Genomic DNA, 25,593 nt, shown 5'->3' on the forward strand with positions numbered 1-25,593 from the left:
CTAAAGTGTTCCTGAAAAAAATAAAAATAAAAAAAAAATAATAGTGTGACATTAATATTAACATTTGTGCTTCAGTGACAGTCCTGCGTGTGGGGCATCTCTCTAATTTGCAGCCACCAAAAAAAGAGTGTGTAACATTGGGCCTGATTTTCGCTGTGGTCTCACCAACCTGTAAAGGGGTAGCTAAATCATACTGAAGTTATAGCTCACCGTGTAAGTTGTGTGACTGCAACAAATAACGTTAGTTTGGTTACGTTTTTAAAACAATGAGGAAGTCTAGTGGAAGAGGTCGTGGCCGGGGGCGTTCATTGTCAGCTGGTAATGAGGGTAGTGGTAGTGGTGGAGCATCAGGTGGTCGTGGGGGAAAAAATATTGCACCTAAGTCTGGAGCTGTGGAGCCAGGTTCGTCGTCCGGCTACACAAGGCCTCGAACGCTCCCTTTTCTGGGATTAGGAAAACCGCTTTTAAAGCCGGAGCAGCAAGAGCAAGTTTTGGCTTATCTTGCTGACTCAGCCTCTAGCTCTTTTGCCTCATCTCGTGAAACTGGTAAAAGTAAAAGCAGCGCGTCGTTAGTGGATGTTCACGGTCAGGGACAAGTCACTTCCTTGTCCTCTTCAGCAAAAACAACAACAGAGAAGAATGCAGCAGGCGACACAACGGGTTACTCCATGGAGCTCTTTACACATACCGTCCCTGGCTTAGAAAGTGAAGCAGTTAACAGTCCATGCCCATTACAAATTGAATCTGACATGGAGTGCACTGACGCACAGCCACAGCCAGACTACTATGCTGGTCCTTTGACTCAGACCACAACATTGCCCTCGCAGGGTGCTGATCAAGAATCAGACCCTGATGAGACTATGTTGCCCCATCACGAACGCTATACCACCGAACGACACGGTGACACAGACGAAGTTGCGCAGGAGGTACAAGAAGAGTTATTAGATGACCCAGTTCTTGACCCCGATTGGCAGCCATTGGGGGAACAGGGTGCAGGCGGCAGCAGTTCTGAAGCAGAGGAGGAGGAGGGGCCGCAGCAGGCATCAACATCGCCACAGGTTCCATCTGCCGGGCCCGTATCTTGCCCAAAACGCGTGGCAAAGCCAAAACCTGGTGGAGGACAGCGTGGCCATCCGGTTAAAGCTCAGTCTGCAATGCCTGAAAAGGTATCCGATGCTAGAAAGAGTGCAGTCTGGCATTTTTTTAAACAACATCCAATTGATCAGCGCAAAGTCATCTGTCAAAAATGTTCTACTTCCTTAAGCAGAGGTCAGAATCTGAAAAGTCTCAATACTAGTTGCATGCATAGACATTTAACCACCATGCATTTGAAAGCTTGGACTAACTACCAAACGTCCCTTAAGGTTGTTGCACCCTCGGCCAATGAAGCTAGTCATCAACGCAACATCCCTTCCGGCAGTGTAGGACCACCATTTAGCGCACCACCTGCTGTATCTGTGCAGGTATCTTTGCCAGGCCAAAGCAGTCAGGGTCAGGGAATCACCAGTTTCGTAGTAGGAAACACTGCATCTAGGGCACCGGCGGCAACAATACCATCTCCCACCGTCTCTCAGTCTGCCATGTCCACCGGCACCCCCGCTAGTTCCACGATCTCCAGCTCTCCAGTCCAGCTCACCCTACATGAGACTATGGTTAGAAAAAGGAAATACTTAGCCTCGCATCCGCGTACACAGGGTTTGAACGCCCACATAGCTAGACTAATCTCGTTAGAGATGATGCCCTACCGGTTAGTTGAAAGCGAAGCTTTCAAAGACCTGATGGACTACGCTGTACCACGCTACGAGCTACCCAGTCGACACTTTTTTTCCAGAAAAGCCATCCCAGCCCTCCACCAGCATGTTAAAGAGCGCATCGTCCATGCACTCAGGCAATCTGTGAGCACAAAGGTGCACCTGACAACAGATGCATGGACCAGTAGGCATGGCCAGGGACGTTACGTGTCCATCACGGCACACTGGGTAAATGTGGTGGATTCAGGGTCCACAGGGGACAGCAAGTTTGGGACAGTTCTGCCTAGCCCACGGTTTTGGGACTGCTCAAATTGAGGACCTTATGTTAAAAGGGGCATTGGACAATGTAACTGTGATAAATGGGGTTGCCCATGAGCAGGGGGCAGACAGCAGGTTTTCTTATTTCTCTGAAAATGAGGATTTGTTATATCGAGTTACTAAACTGGGAGGGGAAGTATTAGAGCAGCTGTTAGTACTGGGACCCTATAGGCGTAGGGTACTAGACCTGGCCAATTCTCATGTCTTGGGTGGGCATGTGAGTGTAGACAAAACTCAAGAGCGGGTTCTTCAGAGATTCTACTGGCCTGGATGTCATAGATAGATAGTTCATTATTAATGATGATCGAATAGTGAAATATTCGGATTTGGGAAAATTGGCAAGAATAATTTCTAATATCCGTGTATTCGTACCGAATAACACAGTGGCGTATCCAGGGGGGGCAGCCGGGGCATGTGGCACGGGCACAGCCAACAGGGGGGCGCCAGCGGGCCGCCTGATGATGCGGCGGTCCAAAGAGCCTCCTCGTCGGCGGCATTGTGCCGCCCCCACACTGAGATAGTCCCATACTCAAATTAACAGCCGGCTCAGGGAAAGTGCCGCGCGTCGAATCCGAAGTGTCAGCAGCGTAACTACCCCACGGCAGAGCCCCTCCACCGCAGAGAGCCGCACACCACAGCTGTTGCTGCCGCTGCTTTGTATGCACAGGACCTGTGATGAGGTCACAGGAGGGGAGGAGTCAGGAGTCACATGATGAAGGGCCTCCGTGTAGTGCAGGACTCTGCTGGTTGTCATGGTGCTGGACAAGCGTAAGCTTTTGTGTGGGGTGTAGGGATTTCACTCACTCAGGTGCGACGGCTGACACTCAGGAGGCACGTTCCTTTAAAAGTTCACAGGGTTTATTACTTCATAAACCACATGGCAAAATAACAGCAAACAAATAGCCTTTAGCTCAGGAAAAGAAAACAAAGTGTCCAGTCCTTCAGGCTCAGTCCTGGAGCCTTAACACACTCAGGAGGGTTTCACCTCCACATATATCTGCTGTATTAAGCATTAGCCTGTCTTATATAGAGCTAACCACACCCAGTAACCCATCACATGATTAGCCATGTGGTCTGACATCACCACAGGTCCTGAAACACATATATATACATGGTTATGTACAACAAAGAAATACTCCAGGCTACATTACAGCAACAAGGCACTTATGTGGCACATACCTCCCATCGACTACACACCCTTTAGCCATGCTACATACCTCCCCCCTCTGCCTAAAGCCGTGGGGCTTGGCACTTTCCCCCACTAAACAAGGAATTCTTGATAGGGCATCTGCATTACCGTGCAGCTTTCCGGCCCTATGTTCCACATGGAAACTGAAGTCCTGCAGGGCTAAGAACCAACGGGTGACCCTAGCATTTCTACCTTTTGTTTCCCTCATCCACTTAAGTGGGGCATGGTCAGATATTAATCTGAATTTACGACCCAGCAGATAGTACCGTAACGTGTCCACCGCCCAATTTATAGCCAAACACTCTTTTTCTACGACTGAGTAGTTCCTCTCAGATGAGGACAGCTTTCTACTCAGATAGAGAACAGGATGCTCCTCCCCATGTAGCTCTTGTGAAAGGACTGCTCCTACCCCAACATCTGAGGAATCTGTCTGAAGAATAAATTATTTCTTGAAGTCTGGGGCCATCAGAACGGGCTGCTTACAGAGCCCCTTTCAACTCTTGGAAGGCTGACTCTATCTCTTCGGACCATTTAACCATCACTGATTTTGTCCCCTTTAGCAGATCAGTCAGAGGCGCAGCCACTGTGGCGAAGTTCGGGATGAACCTCCTGTAATATCCCACGATTCCCAGAAAGGCTTTAACTTGCTTTTTGGAGAGTGGTTTCGGCCATGTTTGGATTGCCTCCACTTTCTTGATTTGGGGCTTTATTTCTCCACGACCCACTATATAGCCTAGGTATTTAGCTTCTTCCTTACCCAAGGCACACTTCTTCGGGTTTATTGTAAACCCCGCCTCTCTTAGAGCATCAAACACCGCTTGGACTTTCTCCAGATGACTCTCCCAGTCCGGGCTAAAGATGACGATATCATCTAAGTATGCAGCAGCGTAGGCCTTATGGGGTGCAAGGACTCTATCCATAGCCCTCTGGAAGGTCGCCGGAGCTCCCTGTAGGCCAAACGGCATCCGGACATACTGGAAGCATCCATCAGGTGTCGAAAAGGCTGTCTTCTCCTTGGCTTCCTGTGCCATGGGGATCTGCCAATACCCCTTTGTCAAATCCAAGGTGGATATATATCTGGCGTGCCCAAGCCTTTCAATGAGCTCATCAACGCGGGGCATGGGATAAGCGTCAAACTTGGAGACCTCATTCAACTTCCGATAGTCGTTGCAAAACCTCCACTCTCCGTCAGGTTTTGGGACCAGGACAACTGGGCTCGACCAACCGCTCTTGGATTCCTCAATGACTCCAAGCTTCAACATATGCTCCACCTCCTTGGAGATAACTTCTCGACGAGCCTCAGGAATACGATAGGGCTTAACGTTCACCCGCACGTGTGGCTCTGTTAGGACCTCGTGCTCTATGACCTTCGTGTGTCCCGGCAACTCTGAAAACAGGTCCCTGTTTTTCTGGAGTAACTCCCGACACTGCTGTTTCTGGGTCTTCGATAGCGTCTCCGCTATAGGAACCGCTCCAACCTCACCTTCTGGGTTGCTTAACAACGATGGAGTTCCTGCCGGTTCTCTATCTTGCCACGGCTTGATGAGGTTGACATGGTATACTTGGAATGGTTTCCGTCTTCCTGGTTGGTGAATTTTAGAATTTACTTCAGCAAGTTTCTCGACAACCTCATATGGCCCTTGCCATTTGGCCAAGAACTTGCTTTCCACCGACGGAACTAACACAAGAACTCGGTCTCCCGGGTTGAACTGCCTCACTCTTGCAGACCGGTTGTAGACTCTGGCCTGAGCTTCTTGTGCCTGGAGGAGGTGTTCTTTCACAATAGGCATCACTAGGGTTGAGCGAAACGGGTCGAACATTTTCAAAAGTCGCCGACTTTTGGCTAAGTCGGGGTTTCATGAAACCCGATCCGACCCCTGTGCGGGGTCGGCCATGCGGTACGCGACTTTCGCGCCAAAGTCGCGTTTCAATGACGCGAAAAGCGCCATTTCTCAGCCAATGAAGGTAAACGCAGAGTGTGGGCAGCGTGATGACATAGGTCCTGGTCCCCACCATCTTAGAGAAGGGCATTGCAGTGATTGGCTTGCTGTCTGCGACGTCACAGGGGCTATAAAGAGGCGTTCCCGCCGACCGCCATCTTACTGCTGCTGATCTGAGCTTAGGGAGAGGTTGCTGCCGCTTTGTCAGAAGCAGGGATAGCGTTAGGCAGGGTCCATTAACCACAAAACCGCTTGTGCTGCAGCGATTTGCACTGTCCAACACCACCCTCGGTGTGCAGGGACAGTGGAAGTTTTTTTTTTTTTTTTTTTCCCCTCAGCGCTGTAGCTCATTGGGCTGCCCTAGAAGGCTCCCTGATAGCTGCATTGCTGTGTGTACGCCGCTGTGCAAACCAACTGCTTTTTTCAAAGCACAAATCCTCTTGTTCCTTCCTTTCTGCACAGCTATCTTTTTTGTTTGTCCACACTTTTTATTTCATTTGTGCATCAGTCCACTCCTTATTGCTGCCTGCCATACCTGGCTGAGATTACTGCAGGCAGGGAGATAGTAATTGTAGGACATTCCCTGTTTTTTTTTTTTTTTTTTTTTTGGTGGGAGATTAAGATTGGCAATTTGGCATTTCTGCTAGAGTGCCATCCCTGTGTGTGCCATCTCTCTCACATAGTGGGCCATAGAAAGCCTTTTCATTTTTCTGTATTTTTTTTTGTGGGGTGTATAAATTCTCCCTGATAAAAATACAGTGGGAGATTAATATTGGCCTTTGGGCTTGTGTGCCAGTCCTGAGTGTGCCATCTCTCTCACAAATAGTGGGCCATAGAAAGCCTATTTATTTTTTTTTTTGGTTTTATAAATTCTCCCTGAAAAAAAGGGAGATTAATATTGGCCTCTGGGCTTGTGTGCCAGTCCTGAGCGTGCCATCTGTGCCAGCCCTGAGCGTGCCATCTCTCTCACAAATAGTGGGCCATAGAAAGCCTATTTAATTTTTTTTTTTGTTTTATAAATTTTCCCTGAAAAAAGGGAGATTAATATTGGCCTCTGGGCTTGTGTGCCAGTTGTGAGCGTGCCATCTGTGCCAGTCCTGAGCGTGCCATCTCTCTCACAAATAGTGGGCCATAGAAAGCCTATTTAAATATTTTTTTGGTTTTATAAATTCTCCCAGAAAAAAAGGGAGATTAATATTGGCCTCTGGGCTTGTGTGCCAGTCCTGAGCGTGCCATCTGTGCCAGCCAGCCCTGAGCGTGCCATCTCTCTCACAAATAGTGGGCCATAGAAAGCCTATTTAATTTTTTTTTTGTTTTATCAATTTTCCCTGAAAAAAGGGAGATTAATATTGGCCTCTGGGCTTGTGTGCCAGTTGTGAGCGTGCCATCTGTGCCAGTCCTGAGCGTGCCATCTCTCTCACAAATAGTGGGCCATAGAAAGCCTATTTAAATATTTTTTTGGTTTTATAAATTCTCCCAGAAAAAAAGGGAGATTAATATTGGCCTCTGGGCTTGTGTGCCAGTCCTGAGCGTGCCATCTGTGCCAGCCAGCCCTGAGCGTGCCATCTCTCTCACAAATAGTGGGCCATAGAAAGCCTATTTAATTTTTTTTTTTGTTTTATCAATTTTCCCTGAAAAAAGGGAGATTAATATTGGCCTCTGGGCTTGTGTGCCAGTTGTGAGCGTGCCATCTGTGCCAGTCCTGAGTGTGCCATCTCTCTCACAAATAGTGGGCCATAGAAAGCCTATTTAAATATTTTTTTGGTTTTATAAATTCTCCCAGAAAAAAAGGGAGATTAATATTGGCCTCTGGGCTTGTGTGCCAGTCCTGAGCGTGCCATCTGTGCCAGCCAGCCCTGAGCGTGCCATCTCTCTCACAAATAGTGGGCCATAGAAAGCCTATTTAATTTTTTTTTTTGTTTTATCAATTTTCCCTGAAAAAAGGGAGATTAATATTGGCCTCTGGGCTTGTGTGCCAGTTGTGAGCGTGCCATCTGTGCCAGTCCTGAGCGTGCCATCTCTCTCACAAATAGTGGGCCATAGAAAGCCTATTTAAATATTTTTTTGGTTTTATAAATTCTCCCAGAAAAAAAGGGAGATTAATATTGGCCTCTGGGCTTCTGTGCCAGTCCTGAGCGTGCCATCTGTGCCAGTCCTGAGCGTCCCATCTCTCTCACAAATAGTGGGCCATAGAAAGCCTATTTTATTTTTTTTTTGGGTTTTAGAAATTCTCCCTGAAAAAAGGGAGATTAATATTGGCCTCTGGGCTTGTGTGCCAGTTGTGAGCGTGCCATCTGTGCCAGTCCTGAGCGTGCCATCTCTCTCACAAATAGTGGGCCATAGAAAGCCTATTTAAATATTTTTTTGGTTTTATAAATTCTCCCAGAAAAAAAGGGAGATTAATATTGGCCTCTGGGCTTCTGTGCCAGTCCTGAGCGTGCCATCTGTGCCAGTCCTGAGCGTCCCATCTCTCTCACAAATAGTGGGCCATAGAAAGCCTATTTTATTTTTTTTTTGGGTTTCAGAAATTCTCCCTGGAAAAAAAAAGGGAGATTAATATTGCCCTTTGGGCTTGTGTGCCAGTACTAAGCGTTCCATCTCTCTCTCTCTCTCAGTCAGTGGGCCATAGAACGCATATTTTTGGTTTTATTTGTTTTCTAAATTCTCCCTGAAAAAATCATTTTATTTTATTTGGTTTCTAAATTCTTCCTGATAAAATCATATTTTTTTTATTATTTTTATTTCTAAAGTCTCCCTGAAAAAAAAAAAAAAAAAACAACCAAAAAAACAGTGGGAGATTAATATTGGCCTTTCTGCTTGTGTGCCAGTCTTGACTCCTGGGTGTGCCATCTCTCTCTCTCTCTCTCTCTCTCTCTCTCTCTCCAATTGTGGTCCATAGAAAGCCTATATTTTTTTTCCTTGATTTGGGTTCTAAAATCTACCAGAGAAAATAACTACATCAATCATTGGTAGAAAAATATTGGCCTCTGGGTTTGTGTGCCACTCCTGACTCCTGTGTGCGTCATCTCTCAGTCAGTGGGCCATAGAACGCCTATTTTTGGTTTTATTTGTTTTCTAAATTCTCCCTGAAAAAATCATTTTATTTTATTTGGTTTCTAAATTCTTCCTGATAAAATCATATTTTTTTTATTATTTTTTTTTCTAAAGTCTCCCTGAAAAAAAAAAAAAAAAACAGTGGGAGATTAATATTGGCCTTTCTGCTTGTGTGCCAGTCTTGACTCCTGGGTGCGTCATCTCTCAGTCAGTGGGCCATAGAACGCCTATTTTTGGTTTTATTTGTTTTATAAATTCTCCCTGAAAAAATCATTTTATTTTATTTGGTTTCTAAATTCTTCCTGATAAAATCATATTTTTTTTATTATTTTTTTTTCTAAAGTCTCCCTGAAAAAAAAAAAAAAAAAACAACCAAAAAAAACAGTGGGAGATTAATATTGGCCTTTCTGCTTGTGTGCCAGTCTTGACTCCTGGGTGCGTCATCTCTCAGTCAGTGGGCCATAGAACGCCTATTTTTGGTTTTATTTGTTTTATAAATTCTCCCTGAAAAAATCATTTTATTTTATTTGGTTTCTAAATTCTTCCTGATAAAATCATATTTTTTTTATTATTTTTTTTTCTAAAGTCTCCCTGAAAAAAAAAAAAAAAAAAACAACCAAAAAAAACAGTGGGAGATTAATATTGGCCTTTCTGCTTGTGTGCCAGTCTTGACTCCTGGGTGTGCCATCTCTCTCTCTCTCTCTCTCTCTCTCTCTCTCTCTCTCTCCAATTGTGGTCCATAGAAAGCCTATATTTTTTTTCCTTGATTTGGGTTCTAAAATCTACCAGAGAAAATAACTACATCAATCATTGGTAGAAAAATATTGGCCTCTGGGTTTGTGTGCCACTCCTGACTCCTGTGTGCGTCATCTCTCAGTCAGTGGGCCATAGAACGCCTATTTTTGTTTTTATTTGTTTTATAAATTCTCCCTGAAAAAATCATTTTATTTTATTTGGTTTCTAAATTCTTCCTGATAAAATCATATTTTTTTTATTATTTTTTTTTCTAAAGTCTCCCTGAAAAAAAAAAAAAAAAAAAAAAAAACAGTGGGAGATTAATATTGGCCTTTCTGCTTGTGTGCCAGTCTTGACTCCTGGGTGTGCCATCTCTCTATCTCTCTCTCTCCAATTGTGGTCCATAGAAAGCCTACATTTTTTTTCCTTGATTTGGGTTCCAAAATCTACCAGAGAAAATAACTCCATCAATCATTGGTAGAAAAATATTGGCCTCTGGGCTTGTGTGCCACTCCTGATTCCTGTGTGCGTCATCTCTCACTCAGTGGCCCATAGAAAGCATATAGTTTGTTACATTTGTTTTCTAAATTCTCCCTGCAAAAATCTATTTTTTTTTTTTTGGGGGGTTTCTAAAGTGTTCCTGAAAAAAATAAAAATAAAAAAAAAATAATAGTGTGACATTAATATTAACATTTGTGCTTCAGTGACAGTCCTGCGTGTGGGGCATCTCTCTAATTTGCAGCCACCAAAAAAAGAGTGTGTAACATTGGGCCTGATTTTCGCTGTGGTCTCACCAACCTGTAAAGGGGTAGCTAAATCATACTGAAGTTATAGCTCACCGTGTAAGTTGTGTGACTGCAACAAATAACGTTAGTTTGGTTACGTTTTTAAAACAATGAGGAAGTCTAGTGGAAGAGGTCGTGGCCGGGGGCGTTCATTGTCAGCTGGTAATGAGGGTAGTGGTAGTGGTGGAGCATCAGGTGGTCGTGGGGGAAAAAATATTGCACCTAAGTCTGGAGCTGTGGAGCCAGGTTCGTCGTCCGGCTACACAAGGCCTCGAACGCTCCCTTTTCTGGGATTAGGAAAACCGCTTTTAAAGCCGGAGCAGCAAGAGCAAGTTTTGGCTTATCTTGCTGACTCAGCCTCTAGCTCTTTTGCCTCATCTCGTGAAACTGGTAAAAGTAAAAGCAGCGCGTCGTTAGTGGATGTTCACGGTCAGGGACAAGTCACTTCCTTGTCCTCTTCAGCAAAAACAACAACAGAGAAGAATGCAGCAGGCGACACAACGGGTTACTCCATGGAGCTCTTTACACATACCGTCCCTGGCTTAGAAAGTGAAGCAGTTAACAGTCCATGCCCATTACAAATTGAATCTGACATGGAGTGCACTGACGCACAGCCACAGCCAGACTACTATGCTGGTCCTTTGACTCAGACCACAACATTGCCCTCGCAGGGTGCTGATCAAGAATCAGACCCTGATGAGACTATGTTGCCCCATCACGAACGCTATACCACCGAACGACACGGTGACACAGACGAAGTTGCGCAGGAGGTACAAGAAGAGTTATTAGATGACCCAGTTCTTGACCCCGATTGGCAGCCATTGGGGGAACAGGGTGCAGGCGGCAGCAGTTCTGAAGCAGAGGAGGAGGAGGGGCCGCAGCAGGCATCAACATCGCCACAGGTTCCATCTGCCGGGCCCGTATCTTGCCCAAAACGCGTGGCAAAGCCAAAACCTGGTGGAGGACAGCGTGGCCATCCGGTTAAAGCTCAGTCTGCAATGCCTGAAAAGGTATCCGATGCTAGAAAGAGTGCAGTCTGGCATTTTTTTAAACAACATCCAATTGATCAGCGCAAAGTCATCTGTCAAAAATGTTCTACTTCCTTAAGCAGAGGTCAGAATCTGAAAAGTCTCAATACTAGTTGCATGCATAGACATTTAACCACCATGCATTTGAAAGCTTGGACTAACTACCAAACGTCCCTTAAGGTTGTTGCACCCTCGGCCAATGAAGCTAGTCATCAACGCAACATCCCTTCCGGCAGTGTAGGACCACCATTTAGCGCACCACCTGCTGTATCTGTGCAGGTATCTTTGCCAGGCCAAAGCAGTCAGGGTCAGGGAATCACCAGTTTCGTAGTAGGAAACACTGCATCTAGGGCACCGGCGGCAACAATACCATCTCCCACCGTCTCTCAGTCTGCCATGTCCACCGGCACCCCCGCTAGTTCCACGATCTCCAGCTCTCCAGTCCAGCTCACCCTACATGAGACTATGGTTAGAAAAAGGAAATACTTAGCCTCGCATCCGCGTACACAGGGTTTGAACGCCCACATAGCTAGACTAATCTCGTTAGAGATGATGCCCTACCGGTTAGTTGAAAGCGAAGCTTTCAAAGACCTGATGGACTACGCTGTACCACGCTACGAGCTACCCAGTCGACACTTTTTTTCCAGAAAAGCCATCCCAGCCCTCCACCAGCATGTTAAAGAGCGCATCGTCCATGCACTCAGGCAATCTGTGAGCACAAAGGTGCACCTGACAACAGATGCATGGACCAGTAGGCATGGCCAGGGACGTTACGTGTCCATCACGGCACACTGGGTAAATGTGGTGGATTCAGGGTCCACAGGGGACAGCAAGTTTGGGACAGTTCTGCCTAGCCCACGGTCTAGTAAACAGTTGTCTGTAGCCGTTCGCACCCCCTCCTCCTCCTCCTCCTCGTCCTCCTGCAGAAGCAAGGGCTCGTCCACAGACCGCAGTCGCACAAACACTCCATCCGCAGCTGCCACTGTTGCACACCAGGTCTCCCATTATGGGGCAGCTACTGGCATACGTCAGCAGGCTGTATTGGCTATGAAGTGTTTGGGCGACAATAGACACACCGCGGAAGTTCTGTCCGAGTTCTTGCAGCAAGAAACGCAGTCGTGGCTGGGCACTGTAGATCTTGAGGCAGGCAAGGTAGTGAGTGATAACGGAAGGAATTTCATGGCTGCCATCTCCCTTTCCCAACTGAAACACATTCCTTGCCTGGCTCACACCTTAAACCTGGTGGTGCAGTGCTTCCTGAAAAGTTATCCGGGGTTATCCGACCTGCTCCTCAAAGTGCGTGGACTTTGCGCACATATCCGCCGTTCGCCTGTACACTCCAGCCGTATGCAGACCTATCAGCGTTCTTTGAACCTTCCCCAGCATCGCCTAATCATAGACGTTGCAACAAGGTGGAACTCAACACTGCACATGCTTCAGAGACTGTGCGAACAGAGGCGGGCTGTTATGTTTTTGTGGGAGGATACACATACACGGGCAGGCAGTAGGATGGCAGACATGGAGTTGTCAGGTGTGCAGTGGTCGAAGATTCAAGACATGTGTCAAGTCCTTCAGTGTTTTGAGGAATGCACACGGCTGGTTAGTGCAGACAACGCCATAATAAGCATGAGCATCCCCCTAATGCGTCTGCTGATGCAAAGTTTGACGCACATAAAGGATCAGGCGTCTGCACCAGAGGAAGAGGAAAGCCTTGATGACAGTCAGCGATTGTCTGGTCAGGGCAGTGTACATGACGAGGTACCGGGCGAAGAGGAGGTGGAGGATGAGGAGGATGATGGGGATGAGTATATTTTTAATGAGGAAGCTTTCCCGGGGGCACGGGAAATTGGTGGCGTGGCAAGGCCGGGTTCTGGTTTTTTGAGGGACACAAGTGACGTAGATTTGCCTGCAACTGCCCCTCAACCAAGCACAACCGCAGATTTGACAACGGGAACTTTGGCCCACATGGCGGATTATGCCTTGCGTATCCTCAAAAGGGACACACGCATTACAAAAATGATGAACGATGACGATTACTGGTTGGCCTGCCTCCTTGATCCTCGCTATAAAGGCAAATTGCAAAATATTATGCCACATGAGAACTTGGAACTAATATTAGCAACAAAACAATCAACTCTTGTTGACCGTTTGCTTCTGGCATTCCCTGCACACAGCGCCCGTGATCGTTCTCACACGAGCTCCAGGGGCCAGCAGACCAGAGGTGTTAGAGGGGCAGAAATCAGAAGTGGCGTTGGACAGAGGGGTTTTCTGACCAGGTTGTGGAGTGATTTTTCTATGACCGCAGACAGGACAGGTACTGCAGCATCAATTCAAAGTGACAGGAGACAACATTTGTCCAGTATGGTTACAAACTATTTTTCATCCCTTATCGACGTTCTCCCTCAACCGTCATTCCCATTTGATTACTGGGCATCCAAATTAGACACCTGGCCAGAATTGGCAGAATATGCATTGCAGGAGCTTGCTTGCCCGGCAGCTAGTGTCCTATCAGAAAGAGTATTCAGTGCTGCAGGTTCAATACTAACAGAAAAAAGGACTCGTCTGGCTACCCAAAATGTAGATGATCTAACCTTCATTAAAATGAACCACAACTGGATTTCAAAATCTTTTGCCCCACCCTGCCCGGCTGACACCTAGCTTTCCTATGAAAAGGTCTTGCCTGTGGACTATTCTGAATGACTTTTCCAATCTCGTAATTTTCTTCACCTGATTGTCCAGCATACGACATGTTTCCACCTCACGAAATGGCCAAACTCCCCACACGGGGCCGTGCTATCGCCACTTTGCGCTTGGACCCTTGAGAGTGCTGTTTGTCTGAAGAGGTGGGTGTGGCCGCTTTTGGTCGACGGCACTGCCACTGGGTCCCTCATAGTACAATAAAGTGTCTCTGGCGGTGGTGGTGCGCACCCAACGTCAGACACACCGTTGTAATATGAGGGGCCCTGTGCCTGTACCGCCGGCCACAAGACAGTTCCCCCCCCCAGCTCAAACAGTGCTCTACCACTAGCAAAATTATCTCTCACAGCTTCACCAATGTGTAGTCTAGCCGCTGACATCCTTCAATGCCTGGCACTGACAATACCATTGTTTTGACATTTTTGTTATGTTAGGCCTTCGAAGCCTGTCTGCGGTCCCTTCTTTCTACAACTACTACACTGACCAGGCCACTGCTGGCCGTGTTACCCTGGAACCAATTTAAAAGTGCCTACAGTCAGCCCAATTTTGTTATGTTAGGCCTTCGAAGACTGTCTGCCGTCACTCCTTCCACTAGACTTCCACTGACCATACACTGCTGCCCATGTACCCCTGGAACCAATTTAAAGTGCCTACAGCCAGCCCAATTTTGTTATGTTAGGCCTTCGAAGCCTGTCTGCGGTCACTCCTTCCACTAGACTTCCACTGACCAGACCACTGCTGCCCGTGTACCCCTGGAACCAATTTAAAAGTGCCTACAGCCAGCCCAAGTTTGTTATGTTAGGCCTTGGAAGCCTGTCTGCGGTCACTCCTTCCACTAGACTTCCACTGACCAGACCACTGCTGCCCGTGTACCCCTGGAACCAATTTAAAAGTGCCTACAGCCAGCCCAAGTTTGTTATGTTAGGCCTTGGAAGCCTGTCTGCGGTCACTCCTTCCACTAGACTTCCACTGACCAGACCACTGCTGCCCGTGTACCCCTGGAACCAATTTAAAAGTGCCTACAGCCAGCCCAAGTTTGTTATGTTAGGCCTTCTAAGCCTGTCTGCGGTCCATTCTTTCAACTACTACTACACTGACCAGGTCACTGCTGCCCGTGTACCCCTGGAACCAATTTAAAATTGCCTACAGCCAGCCCAATTTTTTTATTTTAGGCCTTCGATGCCTGTCTGCGGTCCATTCTTTCAACTACTACTACACTGACCAGGTCACTGCTGTCCGTGTACCCCTGGAACCAATTTAAAATTGCCTACAGCCATGTGTTATTATTTTAGGCCTTCGATGCCTGTCTGCGGTCACTCCTTCCACTAGGCCTCCACTGACCACACCACTGCTGTCCGTGTACCCCTGGAACCAATTTAAAATTGCCTACAGCCAGCCCAATTTTTTTATTTTAGGCCTTCGATGCCTGTCTGCGGTCCATTCTTTCAACTACTACTACACTGACCAGGTCACTGCTGTCCGTGTACCCCTGTAACCAATTTAAAATTGCCTACAGCCATGTGTTATTATTTTAGGCATTCGATGCCTGTCTGCGGTCCATTTTTTCAACTACTACTACACTGACCAGGTCACTGCTGCCCGTGTACCCCTGGAACCAATTTAAAATTGCCTACAGCCATGTGTTATTATTTTAGGCCTTCGATGCCTGTCTGCGGTCACTCCTTCCACTAGGCCTCCACTGACCACACCACTGCTGCCCGTGTACCCCTGGAACCAATTTAAAATTGCCTACAGCCAGCCCAATTTTTTTATTTTAGGCCTTCGATGTCTGTCTGCGGTCCATTCTTTCAACTACTACTACACTGACCAGGTCACTGCTGCCCGTGTACCCCTGGAACCAATTTAAAATTGCCTACAGCCATGTGTTATTATTTTAGGCCTTCGATGCCTGTCTGCGGTCACTCCTTCCACTAGGCCTCCACTGACCACACCACTGCTGTCCGTGTACCCCTGGAACCAATTTAAAATTGCCTACAGCCATGTGTTATTATTTTAGGCCTTCGATGCCTGTCTGCGGTCACTCCTTCCACTAGGCCTCCACTGACCACACCACTGCTGTCCGTGTACCCCTGGAACCAATTTAAAATTGCCTACAGCCATGTGTTATTATTTTAGGCCTTCGATGCCTGTCTGCGGTCACTCCTTCCACTAGGCCTCCACTGACCACACCACTGCTGTCCGTGTACCCCTGGAACCAATTTAAAATTGCCTACAGCCAGCCCAATTTTTTTATTTTAGGCCTTCGATGCCTGTCTGCGGTCCATTCTTTCAACTACTACTACACTGACCAGGTCACTGCTGTCCGTGTACCCCTGGAACCAATTTAAAATTGCCTACAGCCATGTGTTATTATTTTAGGCCTTCGATGCCTGTCTGCGGTCACTCCTTCCACTAGGCCTCCACTGACCACACCACTGCTGTCCGTGTACCCCTGGAACCAATTTAAAATTGCCTACAGCCATGTGTTATTATTTTAGGCCTTCGATGCCTGTCTGCGGTCACTCCTTCCACTAGGCCTCCACTGACCACACCACTGCTGCCCGTGTACCCCTGGAACCAATTTAAAATTGCCTACAGCCAGCCCAATTTTTTTATTTTAGGCCTTCGATGCCTGTCTGCGGTCCATTCTTTCAACTACTACTACACTGACCAGGTCACTGCTGTCCGTGTACCCCTGGAACCAATTTAAAATTGCCTACAGCCATGTGTTATTATTTTAGGCCTTCGATGCCTGTCTGCGGTCACTCCTTCCACTAGGCCTCCACTGACCACACCACTGCTGTCCGTGTACCCCTGGAACCAATTTAAAATTGCCTACAGCCATGTGTTATTATTTTAGGCCTTCGATGCCTGTCTGCGGTCACTCCTTCCACTAGGCCTCCACTGACCACACCACTGCTGTCCGTGTACCCCTGGAACCAATTTAAAATTGCCTACAGCCAGCCCAATTTTTTTATTTTAGGCCTTCGATGCCTGTCTGCGGTCCATTCTTTCAACTACTACTACACTGACCAGGTCACTGCTGTCCGTGTACCCCTGTAACCAATTTAAAATTGCCTACAGCCATGTGTTATTATTTTAGGCATTCGATGCCTGTCTGCGGTCCATTTTTTCAACTACTACTACACTGACCAGGTCACTGCTGCCCGTGTACCCCTGGAACCAATTTAAAATTGCCTACAGCCATGTGTTATTATTTTAGGCCTTCGATGCCTGTCTGCGGTCACTCCTTCCACTAGGCCTCCACTGACCACACCACTGCTGCCCGTGTACCCCTGGAACCAATTTAAAATTGCCTACAGCCAGCCCAATTTTTTTATTTTAGGCCTTCGATGCCTGTCTGCGGTCCATTCTTTCAACTACTACTACACTGACCAGGTCACTGCTGCCCGTGTACCCCTGGAACCAATTTAAAATTGCCTACAGCCATGTGTTATTATTTTAGGCCTTCGATGCCTGTCTGCGGTCACTCCTTCCACTAGGCCTCCACTGACCACACCACTGCTGCCCGTGTACCCCTGGAACCAATTTAAAATTGCCTACAGCCATGTGTTATTATTTTAGGCCTTCGATGCCTGTCTGCGGTCCATTCTTTCAACTACTACTACACTGACCAGGGCACTGCTGGCCGTGTACCCCTGGAACCAACATCAGAAAATATAAAAATAAGTATTTTGCTTATAAAAAAGAAAATACTGGTGAGATATCAAATGCAGACATTTTAACATTAAAAACAAACACACAACTCTAATCTGGTACAGTACTAAAAATGGCCACCAGCTACAATTACTTTCTCCTGCAAGTAGTTAACTGAAAGTTTTTTTAAATTGAAAACACACATATGGCATCCACCGAGTGTTGTCCTGTCGCGTCTTCTTTATATTATTGCCGAGAAGATGCAAAATAATGAAAATAATAAAATCATTAATTACCAAAATAATAGAGAAAGTCAACACCACATTGCAAATAAACATTCATTCCAAATAAAGAAGCAGGGCGCGTCCGAGGGTGAGTATATACCTAATAAGAATATAATCACCCTCGGACGCGCAATGCTTATTTCCAACAGCCTTCCTTCCTAAGAATCAGCCCTTCCGTCGTGTAGAGAGACGTTGTGTTACACTCCAAGGTGTTCCCCAGGTTGCCTTTCCTGAGCTTCGATCTTCCGGCTCTCGTTTAGTAGTTCTTGGAAACTACTCTGCATTAGGCCTTCAAATTGGGTATGGGGTGTAGAGAGATGGTGTGTTCCACTCCAAGGTGTTCCCCAGGTTGCCTTTCCTGAGCTTCGATCTTCCGGCTCTCGTTTAGTAGTTGTTGGAAACTACGCTGCATTAGGCCTTCAAATTGGGTATGGGGTGTAGCGAGAGGGTGTGTTACACTCCAAGGTGTTCCCCAGGTTGCCTTTCCTGAGCTTCGATCTTCCGGCTCTCGTTTAGTAGTTCTTGGAAACTACACTGCATTAGGCCTTCAAATTGGGTATGGGGTGTAGAGAGAGGGTGTGTTACACTCCAAGGTGTTCCCCAGGTTGCCTTTCCTGAGCTTCGATATTCCGGCTCTCGTTTAGTAGTTGTCGGAAACTACGCTGCATTAGGCCTACAAATTGGGTATGGGGCGTAGAGAGAGGGTGTGTTACACTCCAAGGTGTTCCCCAGGTTGCCTTTCCTGAGCTTCGATATTCCGGCTCTCGTTTAGTAGTTGTCAGAAACTACGCTGCATTAGGCCTACAAATTGGGTATGGGGTGTAGAGAGAGGGTGTGTTACACTCCAAGGTGTTCCCCAGGTTGCCTTTCCTGAGCTTCGATCTTCATGCTCTCGTTTAGTAGTTGTCGGAAACTACGCTGCATTAGGCCTACAAATTGGGTATGGGGTGTAGAGAGAGGGTTTGTTACACTCCAAGGTGTTCCCCAGGTTGCCTTTCCTGAGCTTCGATCTTCCGGCTCTCGTTTAGTAGTTGTTGGAAACTACGCTGCATTAGGCCTTCAAATTGGGTATGGGGTGTAGCGAGAGGGTGTGTTACACTCCAAGGTGTTCCCCAGGTTGCCTTTCCTGAGCTTCGATCTTCCGGCTCTCGTTTAGTAGTTCTTGGAAACTACACTGCATTAGGCCTTCAAATTGGGTATGGGGTGTAGAGAGAGGGTGTGTTACACTCTAAGGTGTTCCCCAGGTTTCCTTGCCATTGCTTCGGTCTTCCGACTCTCGTTTAGTAGTTGTAGAAAAGTACACTGCATTAGGCCATACAAAATGGGTATGGGGTGGAGAGAGATGGTGTGTTACACTCCAAGGTGTTCCCCAGGTTGCCTTTCCTGAGCTTCTATCTTCAGGCTCTCATTAAATTGTGGTTAAATGGAACAACTGCATTTGGCGTACTAGTTGGTTTGGGGCCTACTATCGGTGTCTGCCACTCCTTGCTGTTCTCCTCCACTGAACAAAGCTGTGCCGCCTGTTTACTACGGTTGCCAATTTTGAACTGCATTTCGACTACTTACTGATTTGGCCCTACTCTCTGTGTCAGCCTCTCATTCCAGTTGTCCTCCACTGCAATGCCCCCTGGTTATTCCTGTGTTACCAATTTTGAACTGCATTTAGCCCACTTTCTTCTTTGGGCCTATATCTGTGTTTCCACTTCATCGTGCCCATTGCCCAGCCAGTGATAGATGAGTCTGCTGGTACATTGACCCATAACGCAACATTCCCCGTGCACGCTACACAACAACATTGTGACCCTGCTGAAAGTCAGGTTGCTCTTCCCGCATACCATACCACCTTACACGGGGACAAAGAGGAAGGTGCAGATGAAAGTGCAGGTTCCTTCATCAGGTGGGGGGAGGAATACTAGTTGGCGACGTCACTGGCACAGGGCCTCTCATAGTACGCAAAAGTGTTGCTGCCGGTGGGAGGCGCCCCCGCCGTGCAAACACACCGCTGTACTTTGAGGGGCCCTGTGCCAGTGCCAATGCCAACGAGTGGGCCCCCCCTGCTTGCTCAGGTTCACAGCACTTGCAAAGTTGAAATACTTACCTCTCCCTGCTCCACTGCCGTGACGTGGTCCAGATTTCCTGGGCCCACTAATTACTTGAACCAGCCCTACCCCCCACAACTTTAGCCAAATGACCCCCAATTTCAAATGCCTTCCAATTATTATAAGGTAAATTACGCTTGACAAGCTTCATTAAGAAGAATGGATGGTTTTGACATTAAAATGGCCACTCTAGGTGTTTTCCTGGCCCCCACTCACTGCCGACTATGCTGCCCCATTGACTTGCATTGGGTTTCGTGTTTCGGTCGATCCCGACTTTACGTCATAATCGGCCGATTTCACTCGACCCGACTTTGGACATAGTCAGGTTTCGCAAAACCCGGCTCGACTCTAAAAAGGTCAAGGTCGCTCAACTCTAGGCATCACCATTGCAATCCTCTGCTGCATCAGGGCCACATGCTCAATGACGCTTCTGTGAGGCGTGACTTCGGCTTCCCAGGTTTCCTTGGCTATATCCAGGAGTCCTCGCAGATGTCGGCCATATAGAAGCTCAAACGGTGAGAACCCTGTGGAACGTCACGAATGGAAAACATCAGATAGGGTAAGAGACAATCCCAGTCTCTACCGTCTTTCTCTATAGCTTTTCTCAGCATGCTCTTCAGTGTCTTGTTAAATCTCTCAACAAGGCCATCTGACTGGGGATGGTACACCGAGGTCCTCAACTGGGAGATTTTCAGGGCTTTGCATAACTCCCTCATCACCTTGCTCATGAAAGGTGTCCCCTGGTCAGTCAGGATCTCCTTTGGCAGACCTGTCCGGGAAAAGACATGGACCAACTCGCGGGCTATACTCTTCGAGGAAGAATTTCTCAAGGGAATTGCCTCAGGATAGCGTGTGGCATAGTCCAGGATGACTAATATATACTGATGGCCCCGGGCTGATTTAACTAAGGGACCGACCAAGTCCATGGCAATACTCTCGAACGGCACCTCAATAATGGGCAGTGGCACAAGGGGGTTCTGGAAATGAGGAGTGGGAGCAGTTAGCTGACATGTAGGGCAGGACCTGCAATAGTTCACTATTTCCCGGTGACACCCAGGCCAATAGAACCTCTGCACAACCCGTTCCTGCATTATTTCCACCCCTAGGTGTCCACCCAAGATGTGTGAATGGGCCATGTCCAACACCTTCCGTCTATATGGACCCGGCACTACCAACTGCTCTACCAACTCCTCCCTTATTTTCGTGACCCGGTACAACAACTCCCCACTCATCAGAAAATGGGGAAATCTTGTGTCTGCCCCCGGCTCGTGTACCACCCCGTCAATAACTGTGACATTATTAAAGGCTTCCCTCAGAGTGGGGTCCCTATGTTGGGCAGTCCCAAAATTTTCATGGTTACCTCTAACTCCAGAATGTCAGATGCAGGGGACACTTCCTCCTCATCCCCAACCAGAACACAAAAAGGAAACCTGTCTGACTCCCTGTGTGGCGACATCCTTCCAGGGTTCACTGGTTCCCTGCTAGGGAGCTCAGAACCTTTTCCCCACAAATCCCAAAACAAACAGAAATCCCGGCCAATAATTATAGGGTGCAACAAGTCCTGAACGACGCCGAGTATATGGGACTCAGTGCCACATGCCGTTTCAATGTCCACCCTGGCCATAGGGTAGTCCTTTGCATCCCCATGTATGCACCGCACTCCGACCTTCTTTCCCGGGAGCAGGTGGAGAGGAAAAGTGGCCCTCACCAGGGTCACTAGGCTCCCCGAGTCTAACAGTGCCGTTACTGCTCGACCGTTCACCTTTACGGGACACGTTTGAGGTCCCTCGTTGGGCGGAGAATTCACACTGCAGGCTGGACACGCATAGTATGAACAACGGCGTCCCATGCAGCAGTCCATCTGCTCAGTGGTCTGGGAACAACGGGCAGCTATATGTCCTGGCCCGTGGCATCTCCAACAAATAATATCACCCGTAGGGACCTTGGGCACCACCTCCCCCGCCCTTTGTGACCTTGGACGCGCCACCCCTTTTTGGGACTCAGCTCCCTTCTGGGACCCCCAGTACGGCATGGGTTGCCTCCCGGAGGAGCCTTCCAACCCTTGGTATCTCTCAACGATTCCGATCAGCTCATCGGCATTCTGGGGATCACCCTGGGCAACCCAAGTCTGTATGGACCTCGGGAGGGAATGCACAAACCGATCCATCATCACCCGTTCCACCATCTGTGCAGGTGTACACGACTCTGGCTGCAGCCATTTCTGGACCAGGTGCAACAGGTCAAACATTTGAGAGCGAAGCGGTTTGTCCCGGTGATAGGCCCAGCAGTGAACTCGCTGTGCCCTGACAGTCAGTGTCACCCCCAAACGTGCGAGAATCTCAACTTTCAATTTGTGATACTCTTTGGCATCCTGCAAGGTCAAATCATAGTACGCCTTCTGCGGTTCTCCCGTCAGGTATGGCGCCAGTACCTCTGCCCACTGCTCTGGCGGGAGTTTTTCCCTCTCAGCGACCCTCTCAAACACCATCAGGAAGGCCTCAACATCATCCCCGGGGGTAATTTCTTGCAATGCGCGTCTTACCGTCTTCCGGATGTGGGTGTCATCAGCCAGACCTGGGGTTGGGGCGCTCGTCTTGCCCTGGATGGCGGTTGCCAGAAGCTGCATCTGCTGCTGGCTCTGTTGCATCTGCTGCCGTTGCTCCTGCTGGCTCTGTTGCATCTGCTGCCGTTGCTCCTGCTGGCTCTGTTGTATCTGCTGTATCAACAGCTTGTTGGTCTCTTGCTGCTGTGACTGCATCTGGACCAAGTGTTTCAGCAGGTCCTCCATTTTCCCCGGCAATGCTTGCTGGCTTGCAATAGCCTTGACCCAGGACATTCAATAACAGACTTACGTCTCCGCTGGGAACGCTGCCCGCACGTCTACCACCAATTGTAGGGATTTCACTCACTCAGGTGCGACAGCTGACACTCAGGAGGCACATTCCTTTAAAAGTCCACAGGGTTTATTACTTCATAAACCACATGGCAAAATAACAGCAAACAAATAGCCTTTAGCTCAGGAAAAGAAAACAAAGTGTCCAGTCCTTCAGGCTCAGTCCTGGAGCCTTAACACACTCAGGAGGGTTTTCACCTCCACACATCTCTGCTGTGTTAAGCATTAGCCTGTCTTATATAGAGCTAACCACACCCAGGAACCCATCACATGATTAGCCATGTGGTCTGACATCACCACAGGTCCTGAAACACAAATACATGGTTATGTACAACAAAGAAATACTCCAGGCTACATTACAGCAACAAGGCACTTATGTGGCACATACCTCCCATCGACTAGGTGAAATCCCAAGAAACAATGAAAACCCTATATTAAGGGTCACCAATCTAACTCAAGAAGAGGTGCGAAATCGGCTAAATAAGATTAAAATAGATAAATCTCCGGGTCCGGATGGCATACACCCACGAGTACTAAGAGAACTAAGTAATGTAATAGATAAACCATTATTTCTTATTTTTAGTGACTCTATAGCGACAGGGTCTGTTCCGCAGGACTGGCGCATAGCAAATGTGGTGCCAATATTCAAAAAGGGCTCTAAAAGTGAACCTGGAAATTATAGGCCAGTAAGTCTAACCTCTATTGTTGGTAAAATATTTGAAGGGTTTCTGAGGGATGTTATTCTGGATTATCTCAATGAGAATAACTGTTTAACTCCATATCAGCATGGGTTTATGAGAAATCGCTCCTGTCAAACCAATCTAATCAGTTTTTATGAAGAGGTAAGCTATAGGCTGGACCACGGTGAGTCATTGGACGTGGTATATCTCGATTTTTCCAAAGCGTTTGATACCGTGCCGCACAAGAGGTTGGTACACAAAATGAGAATGCTTGGTCTGGGGGAAAATGTGTGTAAATGGGTTAGTAACTGGCTTAGTGATAGAAAGCAGAGGGTGGTTATAAATGGTATAGTCTCTAACTGGGTCGCTGTGACCAGTGGGGTACCGCAGGGGTCGGTATTGGGACCTGTTCTCTTCAACATATTCATTAATGATCTGGTAGAAGGTTTACACAGTAAAATATCGATATTTGCAGATGATACAAAACTATGTAAAGCAGTTAATACAAGAGAAGATAGTATTCTGCTACAGATGGATCTGGATAAGTTGGAAACTTGGGCTGAAAGGTGGCAGATGAGGTTTAACAATGATAAATGTAAGGTTATACACATGGGAAGAGGGAATCAATATCACCATTACACACTGAACGGGAAACCACTGGGTAAATCTGACAGGGAGAAGGACTTGGGGATCCTAGTTAATGATAAACTTACCTGGAGCAGCCAGTGCCAGGCAGCAGCTGCCAAGGCAAACAGGATCATGGGGTGCATTAAAAGAGGTCTGGATACACATAATGAGAGCATTATACTGCCTCTGTACAAATCCCTAGTTAGACCGCACATGGAGTACTGTGTCCAGTTTTGGGCACCGGTGCTCAGGAAGGATGTAATGGAACTAGAGAGAGTACAAAGGAGGGCAACAAAATTAATAAAGGGGATGGGAGAACTACAATACCCAGATAGATTAGCGAAATTAGGATTATTTAGTCTAGAAAAAAGACGACTGAGGGGCGATCTAATAACCATGCATAAGTATATAAGGGGACAATACAAATATCTCGCTGAGGATCTGTTTATACCAAGGAAGGTGACGGGCACAAGGGGGCATTCTTTGCGTCTGGAGGAGAGAAGGTTTTTCCACCAACATAGAAGAGGATTCTTTACTGTTAGGGCAGTGAGAATCTGGAATTGCTTGCCTGAGGAGGTGGTGATGGCGAACTCAGTCGAGGGGTTCAAGAGAGGCCTGGATGTCTTCCTGGAGCAGAACAATATTGTATCATACAATTAGGTTCTGTAGAAGGACGTAGATCTGGGGATTTATTATGATGGAATATAGGCTGAACTGGATGGACAAATGTCTTTTTTCGGCCTTACTAACTATGTTACTATGTTACTATGTTACTATGACTACACACCCTTTAGCCATGCTACAGGGGTCAGGAGTGGTTTGTGTGGATGTAGCAGAACCGTGTGTGTACGAGGTGTATGGAGCGGAACTGGGTGTGTGCAAGGTGTATGGAGCGGAGTCATGTGTGCTATGAGGTGCATGGAGCGGAGCCGTGTGTGTGCGAGGTGTACAGAGCGAAGCCATGTGTGTATGAAGTGTGCAGAGCGAAGCTGTGTGCGTACGAGGTGTACAGAGCGGAGCTGTGTGCGTACGAGGTGTACAGAGTGGAGCCGTGTGCGTACGAGGTGTACAGAGCAGAGCCGTGTGCGTACGAGGTGTACAGAGCAGAGCCGTGTGTGTACGAGGTGTACAGAGCGGAGCCGTGTGTGTGCGAGGTGTACAGAGCGGAGCCATGTGTGTATGAGGTGTGCAGAGGGGAGCCGTGTGTGTACGAGGTGTACAGAGCGGAGCCGTGTGTGTACGAGGTGTACAGAGCAGAGCCGTGTGCGTACGAGGTGTACAGAGCAGAGCCGTGTGTGTACGAGGTGTACAGAGCGGAGCCGTGTGTGTGCGAGGTGTACAGAGCGGAGCCATGTGTGTATGAGGTGTGCAGAGGGGAGCCGTGTGTGTACGAGGTGTACAGAGCGGAGCCGTGTGCGTACGAGGTGTACAGAGCGGAGCCGTGTGTGTATGAGGTGTACGGAGCAAAGCTGGGTGTGTATGAGGTGTACGGAGCAAAGCTGGGTGTGTACGAGGTGTATGGAGTGGAGCCGTTTGTGCAAGGTGTATGGAGCGGAGTCGTGTGTGTCTATGAGGTGTATGAAGTGGAGCCGTGTGTGTACGAGGTGTACGGAGCAGAGCCGCGTGTGTACGAGGTGTACGGAGCAGAGCCGCGTGTGTGCAAGCTGTACGGAGAAGAGCCGCGTGTGTACAAGATATATGGAGTGGAGCCACGTGTTTACGAGGTGTATGGAGCGGAGCCGTGTGTGCAAGGTGTACAGAGCTCAGCTGCGTGTGTAGGAGTAACTAGGTGTGGCCATTATACTGTACGCAATATGTGTGTATGTTTGTGCGTGCATGCGTAGCGCTGCGGGTAA

Source organism: Ranitomeya imitator, chromosome 6, assembly GCF_032444005.1.
Source record: "Ranitomeya imitator isolate aRanImi1 chromosome 6, aRanImi1.pri, whole genome shotgun sequence".
In the NCBI taxonomy this organism is placed as follows: Eukaryota; Metazoa; Chordata; class Amphibia; order Anura; family Dendrobatidae; genus Ranitomeya; species Ranitomeya imitator.